Raw genomic sequence first — 14,296 nt, 5'->3', positions numbered from 1 at the left:
CCCCATTAACGGGACCGGAGGTGAATGCGTGAACGCTAATGGTGTTTCGAAAGAAGCTTTGTGTTAGAAGAAAAAGAAGTCCGTGTTATAAGAAACCAGGCCCGACCTTTTCACTGTGAGCGCCGCCTGTATCCCAGGTGTTGCCTTCGGGATATTAACGCACCGCTAGGCGTTCGCGACACCGAATACTGAATTGTGAAATCTCCACGTTGTAGCAAATTCGCTCGTTGTTACGTTTCTCAGTATTGGCTTCGTTGTTCAAAAGAAGTAAAGTCGAATGTTTTCAGGTATACAGAGCTTGGAGGCCTTTGTCAGGATGCGAACATCCCGGCTAGCGACGTTATTTTGTTGGCTTCCAAGTGAAACTGGGATTTGTCGTCGTTGCTTTTATCGCTCACCGCTTTCTTAAATATCACAGACAATGAAAAAAGAAAAATGAGATTCCTAAGACTGTATTAAATATGACGTGACGTCTCAGCAGTCTAGGGAAGCTACTGGAGAGGGTTGCGGCTCCTAACGCTCGCTAGCTTTACCTTATCGTGTACTTCGCGTGAGATGAATGTGTGCCATTATTTCGCCGCAACGGCAGATATCTCAACAATAATAATATTCGAGATTTCACGTTCAAAAACGACTTTATGGTAATTAAGGACACCTTAGTGGAGGGCTCTGGAAACTTCGACCCTTCAGGGTATTTTAACGCGCTCTGGCATCACAGAGCTCGCGGGCCTTTTGCCTTTAGCCTTCGTCGAAATGCGACCGCCGTGGGGGGGATCGAACACGCAACCTGCTAGTCAGCAGTTGAACACTATAGTGGCTACGCCACCGCGAAGGAGAGCAGATATCTTCTCAGCAGCCATAAACAACTGCCGTGTATGATTGGGAAACTGCAGTTCAGTTTGTTTCGTAGGCGACGCGAAGAGTATATACGCAGTCCGGACTTGGTGTCGCCTTCGACGTCAACCTCAAAGAAGCACAACAGCCGAGAGGACCACAGCACCAGTGACTGCACTGAACTGTACATGGCTGTAGAGAAGACAGTGACGATGATTTCATCCCTGCAGTGAAGCGTAAAGCTAAGAGCAGAATGGTCGGCGCGTCTTCGCCAGCTAGGATCTTTACCGTGAACGCTGCGTGCAGTTTCAAACGTCATACTATGCTTTTTGTTCCTGTTAACTCTTCAATCAACCTTCCCCAAACCAACCTTCCCCAAACCTTCGCCAAAGGTATCCGGAGCTTTGTGGGACTTTGTTCCTACTTCAGGTGGTTCGTGAAATACTTTGCAGCAATCGCCCAACCACTTACCGATCTTCTGAAGAAAGTCGTCCCATTTTCGGGGAGGGGGGGGGGGTCCACTCAAACTTCCGCCTTCTCTCTCCTCATCAACCTGAAGAACATAAACTTCTGAAGAATCAACCTGAAGAACACAAACAGGTTAGTGATATCAGCACGCCTTGAAGCTGTCGGGCCTAATTAGATAAAGGATATTAGACTGAACCCACGAAAGAATATTTTATCCATAGACTTTGAGCACCCGGCTGCGCTCCATACCTTGCGAACCGTCACGGAGCTTGGAAGCATCAATATCAGTGCTTACATTCTGCAGGAAAGTGGCACGACAGCGGGCGTCATTTATGACGTCGATGTTTCCATACCGAGTGCTGACCTTTCTGTGCTGATAAAGCCAGCTACTGAGGCAACGGACATATTGCAAGTATGCCGGCTTGGCAAATCCCGTTGCATCAAGGTGACCTTCACAGGTGATTGTATCCCATCACATTTAAAGGTTGGTCACTTTCGTCACGTTGTCCGGCCATACATCGCAAGGCCCATACAGTGCCGCCACTGTCTAAAACTGGGTTATGGTAGTGCTTTGTGTAACAATCAAGCATGCCCCCATTGCGCCAAACCCAACAAAACAGAGGCTTGCCAAGCAACTCTCCTAAAATGCAGCAACTGCGGCGGAAACCATGAGACCTCATTCAAAGACTGCCCAGTACTCAAAAGTGAGAGGAGCATTATGAGGCAAATGGCGAAAGACGAATCCTCACGAAAGGAAGCGGTAACAGTTGTTCCACGACGCCGTTCCAGTCGACGGCGGTGCTCGTAGAAAAGAAAAAAAAAAACAGTCCTGTGCCGAATGTGCCTTTACTTACGCCGCTACCGCCCCCACCACCGCCACCACGACCACAGCGATCTCCTCCACCCCCGCCACCAGGTGGGGTACGTCCAGAGGTGTCGAAAGTCACCGTGGCCCAAAAGAGCACACCTGACTCTGACTGGCCCGCTTTACCGCGGGTACACGTGCCTACGGAACCACAGCATCGAAAGTCAACAACAGCTACGTCCCCAGAGGTAAAAGTTCTTTCTGTGTTGAGGTCGTTCATGACTGCCATGTGCACTCTCTTGGCTAGCCTACAAATCCCTTTTTTCTGTGTTGAGGTCGTTCATGAGTGTTATATGCACTCTCTTGGCTAGTCTACAAATCCCTGTCGGTAAATGCGCACTGCATGTCTTGGACACACTAGAACCAGTTCTTGCCAGCTTTCAGTAAGAAGATGGTACACCATAGACCACATCAGCCTTTCCGGGAAAATGCCAAGCGTGCTTCCATAATTCAGTGAAACACCAGAGGTCAACAGTCAAGAATGCCTGAGTTTAGATAGTTGATTTTTTGAGAATAAGTCTCCCCTCATCGCCATTTGTGAGCCGCATTTTTCAAAAATACCTCGACTGTGGGGCTATGAATCATTCTTTTTTTCATCGTGCATTGAACGAACTTGCTGTGTACGTCCGTAAAGAGCTCACTTATGTTCACCAAAGAGTAGAGTCTCACAATGGAAATCACTCCATGTGTCTATATGTCAAAAGAAGCTGTCGTTTACGCTGATAGGCGCATATATACCTTGAGAAAATTCGTGCCGTCATGAGTTTTCCAGTACCTCGATCCGCCAAAAATGTCCGGATCTTTGTGGGACTCTCTTGCTACTTCAGGTAGTTCGTGAAATACTTTGCAGCAATCGCCCAATCCCTTACCGATCTTCTGAAGAAAACCGTCCCGATTTGGGGCAGGGGGGGGGGGGGAGTCCACTCAAACTGCCGCCTTCTCTCTCCTCATCACACTTTTAACGACGCCCCCTCTCCTGGCCTACTTTGATCCATCCGCCCAAACTGAGCTCCGAACCGATGCCAGTGGTCACGCTTTCGGAGCCCTTCTCGCCCAACGCCAACAGGGACACGACCGCGTTATCGCCCATGTTAGCCACCTCCTCATACATGCAGAACGCAACTATTCGATCACGGAGCGAGAATGCCTTGATCTCGTCTGGGCTGTCTCAAAGTTTCGTCCATATTTATATGGCATTCACTTCTCCGTCGTTACCGACCACCACACCCTCTGCTTGCTTTCATCCTTGAGAGATCCCACAAGTCGACTTGGTCGCTGGGCTCTGCGACTGCGAGAATACACCTTTGTTGTGACATAAAAAGTCTGGACGCCTGCATCAGGACGCCAATTGTCTTTTTCGCTATCCAGTTGACGAGTCGTCCACCGTACCTGACAACGACGCCTGCGTTTGCGCCGTTTCTCAACTGGCCCACATAGCCGACGAGCAACGCCGTGATGCAGCCTTCCGGGGTATCATCGAGCGCCTTGACTCCTTTCCACCGAACCGATCCCATCGCTCGTTTGTACTCCAAAACGGTACATTATACCGCCATTATTCCATCCAGACGGCCCATCTGCGCTGCTTGCTATACCCAAACCTCGTCATGCCCCACACATACGACCGGATTTGCCGTCGCTTCTATTGGCCAAGTCTCACACGCTCGGTCAGAAGATACGTCGCGGCGTGTGAGGAAAGTCGGCGCCGCAGAACACCGTCATCGATGCCTCCGGCTGGGCGCCTTCGACCACTCGACATTCCTTCTGAACCTTTGTTTCGCGTCGGCTTGGACTTACTCGGCCCTTTTCACCTGTCTTCTGCTGGCAATAGGTGGATAGCTGTGACCACTGACTACGCTACACGCTGCACCATCCCAGGCGCCCTTCCAACAAGTTGCGCCACAGACGTCACAAATTTCTTGCTACGCGACGTGATCTTGCAACATGGAGCTCCATGCCAGCTGCTCACGGAACGAGCCCATACATTTCTATCGAGAGTCATAGCGGACATCCTACGCTCGTGTGCAACGCGCCACAAGCTCACTACGTCGTACCATCCGCAAACAAATGGTCTCACGAAGCCTCTGAACCGAACCCTAACCGACATGCTTTCATAGTAGGTTTCCTGAGACCCTCTGACTGGGATCTCGCTCTACAATACGTGACTCCCCATTTTTCCTGTTGTTCGGCCGCGAACCCACATTGCCCCTCAATATAGTCACCCTGTCGCCAGCAGCTCCGACAATATGCCATGGAAGCCATCAGCCGGGCCGCCCACGCACGCGAAGCCGCTCGTGCTCGCCTTCTGACCTCCCAAGAAAACCAACGGCGTCGGTATCATCAACGACACCGCGATGTGCACCTTTAGACTGGTTTGTTGGTTCTGTTGTGGTCTCCGAACGGGCACGTTATCCTGTCTGACAAACTGCCTTCTCTGTAGGTGGGACCATACAGAGTGCTTCGTGTGGGGAATCCCGTCACTTATGAAATCACTCGCGCTGCCTCGTCATCTTAATTCACCCCTCGGGCCAGCGAGGGGTACTGTACACGCCACATGCCTGAAGCAGTACCACTCGCGCAATGACGTTGACGTCTGGATACGCCGAGACGGCGCCTTTGATTGATTGATTGATTGATATGTGAGGTTCAACCCCCCAAAACCACCATATGATTATGAGACACGCCGTAGTGGAGGGCTCCGGAAATTTTGGAGACGGCGCCTTTGCCGACGGTGGTTCTGCTACATGTAGACGGCTGCAATGCATACTGACAATGCGCGTGTGCGCCCGACGAAGAGGATGACAGTCGCTTCCTGCTAGAACTCGGAGCCAGACTGGCCAGCGCTGCAACTGCTCTTGCAAATATATTTTGTATATATATTTGCAATATATTGACTCGTTACTCACGTAGCGATATATTTGCCACGACTCTAGCACCTTGGATATTGATGGGCGAATTCAACGCCCACCATCCACTGTGGGGAAGCATCAGGACAAATTGAAGAGGCACGCCTAGTTGATCTTGCATCAGAGCACGAGCTTCAGGTGCTGAATGACGGCAGCCTTACTTATATCCCAGGAGTATCTTATAGCAGTTGCCTGGACTTGGCATTAGTGTCGCATAGTATGGTCACGACAATCCAATGGTTCACAGATATTGAAACCCACGGCAGTGGCTATACCCCCCCGTAGGTTAAGAGGTCTGAACGATTCTCCTTCCTCAGGAGACTCTGGACTTATTGACTTGGAAGAGTATCAGATACCAGTGGAGGGCAAGTGTATGCACGAAGCGCCGGAATCCACTGAAGAAGTGATTCGTGGTGCGATGGAGACTTCTACGAAGATATGTTCGAAAGAATCGAGACGTACCACTCTCGACCAAGACTTGGAGCAACTTCGAGTTGTCCACCAGCGTACCGAAAGACGATACAGACGCACCAAATCTACCCATGACATCAGAGAATGTAGACGCATTCAGAAGGAAATCCAAAGTCAAATGTGCAAACTCCAGGAACAACGATGAAAGAGTTTTTGTGACTCGCTAGACCCTCGAAAGCCTTTGTTTCCGCTATGGAGGACTCTTCGAGGCATTCACTCGCCTCCGTAACAGCGTCATCCCTGTGCTGCCCTGGCGCTACATCAACGCCACTCATAGCTTGACTTTCCTGATGAATTTTGTGCAAAGATCGCCGGCGACATCTCTATACCGATTGACCTATTGCCACATGACGTTCTAGTCACACTATATCAACAAATGGAGGTTGCATTCACTGTGGAAGAACATCACGCAGCATTGAGCACGTGCAATCGCTCATCGTCCCCAAGTCCAGATGGAGTGACCTATGCTGTCCTACAGCACCTAAGCCCGAAGGCAAAACGCTGTCTCCTGGAAATTTTCACTGACTTTCGGCACGATGGTAAAGTGCCTGATGACTGGAAGTGCAGTCGCCTGATGCCTTTGAAGCCCAGAAAGTCTACATTGGATCTGGCATCATAACGGCCTATAGCACTAGCAAACTGCGTTGACAAGGTCAGGGAGAGGGTGCTGCTTACACGCATGGAATGGTACCTGGAACATTATAACATCTATACTGCTGCTATGGCTTGCTTTTGACGAGTTCGGTCTTCAATCGATAGCGTCATTGACTTAGTGACCTCTGTTCAGCTACAGAAAGCTAAGAAGCGGCTCTCGGTAGCTCTGTTCGTAGACGTGAATGCCTATGACAACGTGACTCATGAGGCTTTTCTCAATGACCTCGAAGCAGCTGAACTTGGAGGTCGTGTCTTCTGACGTGTCAAAAGCTACCTCACAAAGGGATCCATGTTTGTTTTAACTGAAGAGGGGCATACGAATAAGCATTTCAGAAGTCATGGGGTGCCACAAGGTGGCGCTTTGAGTTTAACTCTTTTCAACCTGGTTCTGGTGGGGCTCACCGAAATGCTGCCACAGGCAGCTTATATATCACTCTACGATGATCATATCTGCGTCTGAGCGTCTGGCGTGACACGGCCTCAAGTGCGCGCAAAGACACTGACGGCGGCGACAATAACATCGGCATACCTTCGCCAGCAAGGTTCGACTATTGCCACAGAAAAATGCGCTGAGGTGGCGTTTACACGTAAACCGATGTTTTCTACCCATTGCGCATCGATGGCGAATCGAATGCATATAAAAGTGGTCATAGATTTCTAGGTGTCATCGTAGATCGTGACCTAACCTGGAGTCCACATGTCACATACCTGAAGAGAAAACTTATTGGCATAGAGAATATACTCAAGTTCGTTGCCGAAAATCTTGGGGCCCCTCCATGCATTCCATCCTTCAGCTTTATAAGCTTTACACAGCCCTCTTTCTCGGAATTCTCTGGTACATTCTTCCTGCCCTATCCAAAACGTGCAAGACTAACATACGCGTGCACTACAGAGCGTACAAGCCCAAGCACTTCGGACATGCCTTAACCTTCCAAGATGGTCGTCGACAGTGGCAACTATTGTTATCGCACAAGAACAGCCTGTCACAATGTATATCATTGTCGAGACACTGAGAGCGCACATTCAGCAATTATCACGGCTTTGTCACATCTCTTAACGTGCTTGAAATCGCGAAGTCCCCCATGCTTCATTCGGCGGTATTGTGACGAAACACCAGTACATAGTACCGCTTGGCTTCAAACTTGCGATGTGTCCAGCATCTGCGTTATGGAGTCTCCGTCAACCTGACGTGCGCTTATCGGTTGCTGGACTCATTAGAAAGGCACGCATGTCACCGCTAGCCCCAAAGCAATTGACTTTGTGTCTGTTGGACGAAACGTACTTTGACCGCATACATGTTAACATCGATGGCTCCACTATTTTCAACAGCTCCACAGGAGCAGTGCTTGTTCCATGTGGGTAATGTGTTGCTTCAATACAAGTTCTCTCACATCCAGGACGTCGACAGCAATAGAAATCGATGCACTTCAAGGTGCAGTCAAGTATATTCTTCGGCAACCCCTTAATCAATGGGCCATCTTTTGTGACTCGAGGTCAGCCTTACAGACGCCACGGCTCGCTATACAGCACGGGTTACACAAACAATCAATATATCAGCTAAGGCACGACTACCATGAAGCGCTAGAGGGAAGTCACGATATCGATATTTCAATAGTTGTCAACTCAGTGCGGAATTGTCGGCAATTCCCACGCGGACGAAGCTGCTTGATGGGCTAATACCAAGACCAGCGTACGCCAGCACCACCGTTTAGAACGAACGCTGCAAGGCGACTACAATCACTTGCTCGCCGTACAACTTTCCTGCAATGGAATACGTCGGATTTCTCCAACGCGCCCCTGTATTCGATCGACCCAAACTTGCAACTTTGCCATCCGGGCTCCCACGGCGCGCTGAAACTTTGCTGTGTCGCTTGAGGTTGGGCGTGGCATTTACGAATGCTTATTCTTGTCTCCTTGGAATAACAAGCAGTTCGGCATGTAACATTTGCACCTGCGAGGAGGCACTTGAGCACATTCTATGCCACTGCTGAGCATACCAGTCTGAGCGCTGTATTATGGAAGCCAAGCTCCTTCAGTTGGGTTCACGACCGCTTACAGAAAAGAAGACCCTGAGACCTTGGCCGAAGGTTTCGCATACGCGCAAAGCCTTCATGAGCGCTTGCGAAAGAACATAGTGAGACCACGTTGTGTAATCTAGAGCTGGCTATTCATCCATCTCTTTCTCACTCCTCTTTTTTTATCTCTTTCTTTCCGATTATTCCCCCTTTCCCCCACCCCAAGTGTAGCGTAGCCAACCGAGCCAAGCTTGGTTAACCTCCCTGTCTTTCCTCTCTATTTATCTCTCTCTCTATCTCTGTCTGAGTTGAGCACTTCTGCGTGGAAATCAAGACGCAACTGAAAACATTTTAAATTACAGACTGTTTTGTGTCCCGCAAGATGTATTGTCTTCTGGAGCAGTGGTGATAATTTAGACAACAAGCATAGGCTGATGCCACCAGAACAAGGAGAAGGGATTTCATCTATCTTTTCAATATTTGCCCCTACACCTCTTCACCTACGTTAAAAGTATGAATCGGTTTGCACTAAGTTCAGTAAAGCCTAGATAGTGAAGTTAGTCGATCCTCAATTTTTCGGCCTAACACTGGTTTCTTTCTTTCTTTCTTTCTTTATTTCTTTCTTTCTTTCTTTCTTTCTTTCTTTCTTTCTTTCTTTCTTTCTTTCTTTCTTTCTTTCTTTCCTTCTTTCTTTCTTTCTCTCTCTTTCTTTCATTCTCTCTCTCTTTCTTTCTTTCTTTCTTTACGCCTGTCTGTCTGTCTGTCTGTCTGTCTGCACTGTATGTTTGTTTCTTTGAGTATGTCCTTCACTTGTTCTTTCTCCTCCAGTACTTCTTCCTTTTCTCCCTATTTCTTTGTATGCTCACTTATATGTCCCACCCACTTGCCGTTTTGTACGATATAAAGCTATCCAATGCTCTGCTAGAGTACCTGTTGTTACGACGCTCCCCATCCGATCCTTGGTGTTTATCACCGGCTTAACCTCAGTGGTTTACTGAAGCTTTTTTTTTTAAACTAATGGTGAGCTCTCTCTGAAAGTATTAAATGCTGTTTGCCAATCGTCTGTTTTTCTGTTCGTTTTTAGTGGGCCAACCAGGAGTTTCTTTGCACACATTTCTGTGTCCGATAACGCTTCATGATAATAGTTGTTCGCGGTCTCCCGCTTTAGCGTGAGCTTTAATGGCTCCGCGAATAGAAATTCTACTCCCCTGCGGTATAACGAAACGGACCGGGCGCGCCGTTGTCGGCCGTTTGATGTCGCCGCTCTCACATCGTGTTTTCTCCGCAATGCGTACCGGAGGTGCGGGCAAAACTCTCGAACGAAGTTCTAGAGAGGTTACACGTAACGGTTTGCTGCAGCGTGCGAGGTCACTGGCACTGCCGAAAGAGCCGACAATGATCTTACCGCGAGCTTCAACAGTCATACAACGGGCGTCACGCGACTTGTGACTTGGTCGTCACTCGAGGCACCCTTTTTTACACGAGGCACCCTTTTGACTCGAGGCAACCTTCGCGAGCGGCTCATGCCACTCGCGTAAAAAACAAAAAAAAAATGCTTCAAGTAAAAAAAAAAAAACGCTAGACAAGTGCCACGAATTCACCGCATCGCACGTCTATATCTTGTTCCGTTCAGATTGAGGTTCCGGTGAAGCCACGTCGAAATTATTAAGAGCAGAGCGCTTTTGGGGCCCGCGCTGTCGTATGCTGGCGCCACCTGACATACGATATACAAAACACGTGTCAAAAAAAACAACAAAAAAACAATTAGGCAAGCAAATAGTATAAAGAGGGAAAAACAGGACAGAACAATAATAAAAACAAAAATGAACAGAAAAAAACTATGAAGAACCGGAATCGCGAGAAAGAAAAAAAGACGATAAAACAAAGAAGGCTGTCCAGCTCGCACTTGCTTCAGGCTCCATTCATGCGATGCGGCCTGTTTTTTATTATTATTACTTTTGCACCAACCCTCACCTGACTGGAATTCGTGGAAATGGTAAGACTAGGTGCTCATCAGAAATCGTCTGGACTAGTTAAGGCAAAGCGAAGAGGAATACTCACCATTACAGAATCACTGGCCTGTTTGCCTCGGGCGGTTGATGTTACCACGTCGATTCTGACTCCTTGGATGAACTGAATTCAAATGGTGCTAGAGCTTAGCAAATGCGTCTACCCACCAAACGAACTCAGTGGCCCAAGGATGGTTCCTTTTTTTGTGATATGGTTCCTTGCGCGAAAGTAATGTTCACACTGTTTGAGAAGAAGGAGATACCAGGTCCAGGAGCAATGGTTTGTCGACGTACAATTTGCTGACACCTGTACAGAGAACATCAGTAATTAGCAGCGAACAACACTATACAAGCATGTGTCTAACAAACTGGTTTTTAAACTGCAGCCATCGTAAGGGTGGCTGGCAGTGTCAAAATTCATGTACACATCCGGCATACTATGACTGCAGACGACATACAGACTACCAACCACGATTCATATTCACAAAAACGTCTTGCTTTGGAAATGCTCGCAAAGAAAAAAAAATCAGCCAGTTGTGATGCCAGACGTTTTAACACTGTAAGCGGATGGCCAATGGGAAACATGCCAGACTAAAAAACAAAAGTTTTTGAACTCAAGAGTAGAATATAAGGCTTCAGAATCTTGATCAACTGAATCAGTTTATTCTTCTGCATCTGCCCTAAGGTAAAAAGAATAGCCTAGCAGCGTAGATAGGGAATGGCTCATCGGGCCAGGGCCCGGCCTCTTCTGAATTTTTCAAATGAGATAGGGTTAAAGGGATTGTTTTGCAAAAATTCCGGCGTCATTGATAGTGAGCGAAAAATAATCATCCAGTTTATGACCGAAAAATAAAGATGCAAATTTAATAAATAACGAAAACATTCCAGGCTTGAGTCAGGATTGAACCCGGGTCGTTTGCGTGGCAAGCAGGTGTTCTATTACAAAGCCACGTGTCTCTTTTTTTTCTTTCTTTTGATCTCTTTATCTGAGACACCCGCAAAGTTAGAACAGAACAGGCCTGTAACCACCAATTTGAGAGGCACCACTAAGACAGCCACGTCATTGCTTTGCAAAACAGTGAAAGTAACTTCCTCTGCTTGAAAATGCAGCGAATGTAACATTCATACTTTACAAACCCACCCATCCTGTATACAGGCTTCGCAACACACAATGTAATAATATCGCATGAATATTGCGTTGTACAAGCGCACACTACCGTCGGGCGTCAGAAAACAATGACGATGCCTCTGTCATTGCTTATACCCACTCAGAGAATCAGTCAAGAATTGATTACATGAAATATTGAGACATTTACACAATTAAATATGAAAATGTGATTATCATAACGCCTTTTTTGTTCAAAGCCGGCCACACATTACAAAAGGCGCACACGTTAGTGCGCTTATTCCCTCAAGACCATCCATCACATAGCAAGCGAGAAAAAATTTGCGAGTTAGAAAGCCTTATTGCTCGCAATTTCAAGCGAGCGACCCATTTCCCAGCATTCAGCCGTATTAGAAAGCTTCACTGACCAAAGCTAATTTTAATTTCATATGTTTCACTGTTTTATCAATTACATTTATCAATTACAACCTAAACTTCTGTAGTAACATCGTACAAAAAAAGGTATGCACTATGTGGTTGAAGTACGCACTAGCAACAAAGTATTGCTATCGCATTCAACTCTTGAAGGCGAAGCTCAAGGGTTCCCCAATTTTTTCGGCCACCGCATACAGAGCCCAAAAAGATACTCGTCATTGTCTTCCTACCCGTCCCCTCCTCCCCCATTCAGGTCAATGTGGTCCCCCCCCCCCTTCGAAATAACTTGCCGAGCCTTTCATTGCCGAGATCGGCAATGGAAACATTATAAGTTTGCATGTAGCACACCGGTTTATGGTTAGCACACCATACCGACTTCCACGATAGCAGCGCTGGCTGCTTCTGTATGTGCTCGTATAATACCTGCTCTGCTAAGTACTCTAGACAATTTTCGTTAATGTGATAGAAGGTAAACGAAGCCAAACAAAGGTAACGCTAACGCATTTCCCTTACGTTCAACGCTAACTCAAGAGAAAACATGAGCTTTTAACGGAAGCATATATGCCATTAATAAGGAAGCTTCCACGGACGCAAATTTAAGAGGCCATTCAGCTCTTCGTTATGGTGGCAAACATGGAAATTTACTTGTCCCCTGTTTCTGTTAAGATTAAACCGGGCTGTGCGGTATGCATAGGTGTAGTAACGCAAGTGAAACACGATTATGTGGAGGAAAAGTAATTGCTGATGAGATCAGGGGTTTCATAAAACACCGTCCCGTCAACTGTTATCATCCTTAGCAGGAAGGCCCCACCAATGTTTACGGGCAGTCGCTAAACAAAACATTCATGCAGCGATACGAGATCAACCTACGTAAGCGTCGCATAGCAGACGCACATAGTTTTGTCTCAAAGGTGCAGCAATTAATTTTATAGCAACAGATTAGAATGAAACGCACCGAACAGCAAGCAGTTCGAAATAAGCTGTGCGCTGCTTAAGCTGAAAGGTCACAGAAAAAATTGGCAGATCCCACGTACAGTGGGTATCGATGATATGCGAAGCATGAATGATAAAAGTTTATATGTCACTTTAAAATCAGCACAACGTTACGAGGTGGAGGTAAATGATGCCATACATGAATTCCGTGTCATGATTATCATCTTTAGATGTGTCGTTGACCTTCGTCATCTATTCACGTCAAGTGATACCAAATTTAGAATATGTGGAGCTAGCGAAACGGCCGCGAGCACGCTATGAGCGTGGTGTGTTGTCATGCTCTTACATGACACGCGTGTCAGGGTTATCAAGTTTGTACCAGTCATATATTTCTTCATGCATTGACGTCACGTGAACCCAAATTTATTATATGTGGAGCTAGCGAAACGGCCGCGAGTGCATCATGAAGGGCCCAATATACTCCAACTTGACCTTGACACGCGCACACGCTGGGCACAGCGAGTCTATACGTTGGCGAAACGCGAGAACTCTATAGTCTTACGCCAGGCGCGACCAGCGTCCGTTGGCGCAGGCTGACCGCAACCGGCGAGAAATGCGACATGCTGCATTTCGCGCCCATGCGTTACCCAGACAGCACTGCGTCGGCCTCTTTTCGTGACGGAGGGACGCCAGACGCGCTGAAACACGCATGCGTCAAAGCAACGCAGCACGGCGCGCGCCTGCGAGTATATGGCAGGACCGGTGTCTAGCATGGCCATGCCGGCGTGACGCGACGAAACGAACGCCAGCGCGCACGCGCACCCTCTCCCGCCGATGTGTATTGGCGCCTTGACTGTGGCATGTGGTTATGTTGCCACTTGATACGAATCTCATGATTTTCATATTTGCCTCAGTCACATACCTTCGTCATTCATTGACGTCACGTAATACCATATTTCGCATCGGTGAAGCTAGCGAAACGGCCGCGAGCGCATATTGAGTGTGGCAAGTAGTTATGTTGTTACATGACACGCATGTAGTGATGATCATGTTTGGATGTGTCATCCACCTATGTCGTCCGTTCGCGTCACGTAATACCGAATTCGTTACATGTGAAACTAGCGAAACGGCTGCGAGCGCATTATAAGCGTAGCATGTAGTCATGTTGTTACATGACACGCATCTCATGTTTATCATGTTCGCACCAATCTCCCACCTTCGTCATCATTTCACGTCCCGTAATACAAAATTTGCTATAAGTGAAGCTAGCGAAACGGCCACCAGTGCATAATGAGCGTAGCATGTAGTCATGTTGTTACATGACACGCATCTCATGATTGTCATTTTTGCACCAGTCCCATACCTTCGTCATCCATTCACATGTCATAATACCAAATTTTTCACATGTGACGTTAGCGAAATGGCCGCGAGCGCTTAATGAGCGTGGCATGTAGTCATGTTGTTACATGACACGCATGTCATAATTTTTGTGTTAAGGTCTGTCGCTTGTGTTCGCCATGCAATCATGTCATACGTTACCAGCTTTGCAACATGTCATGTGAAGGAAACCACTGCAAGAGCTGCAAGACTATGAAATGTAAATC

General features: G+C 47.5%; 2 long non-coding RNA genes across 2 annotated transcripts in view; both read right to left on the bottom strand.

The window, feature by feature from the left end:
• Positions 1–14,296, bottom strand: part of LOC142771806 (uncharacterized) — a 578,925-nt gene that overhangs the window by 190,495 nt on the left and 374,134 nt on the right. The gene's annotated exons all lie outside the window — the stretch shown is intronic.
• The window catches only part of LOC142771804 (uncharacterized), a 222,790-nt gene continuing 218,641 nt past the window's right edge, over positions 10,148–14,296 (bottom strand). The window contains exon 5 of the long non-coding RNA XR_012886163.1: positions 10,148–10,526. This is a non-coding gene — a long non-coding RNA (uncharacterized LOC142771804). The remainder of the gene's footprint in view (positions 10,527–14,296) is intronic.

Source organism: Rhipicephalus microplus, chromosome 9, assembly GCF_043290135.1.
Source record: "Rhipicephalus microplus isolate Deutch F79 chromosome 9, USDA_Rmic, whole genome shotgun sequence".
Taxonomy (NCBI): domain Eukaryota; kingdom Metazoa; phylum Arthropoda; class Arachnida; order Ixodida; family Ixodidae; genus Rhipicephalus; species Rhipicephalus microplus.
Note: the sequence above shows the minus strand (reverse complement) of the source record. Positions and strands in the feature narration are given on the sequence as shown.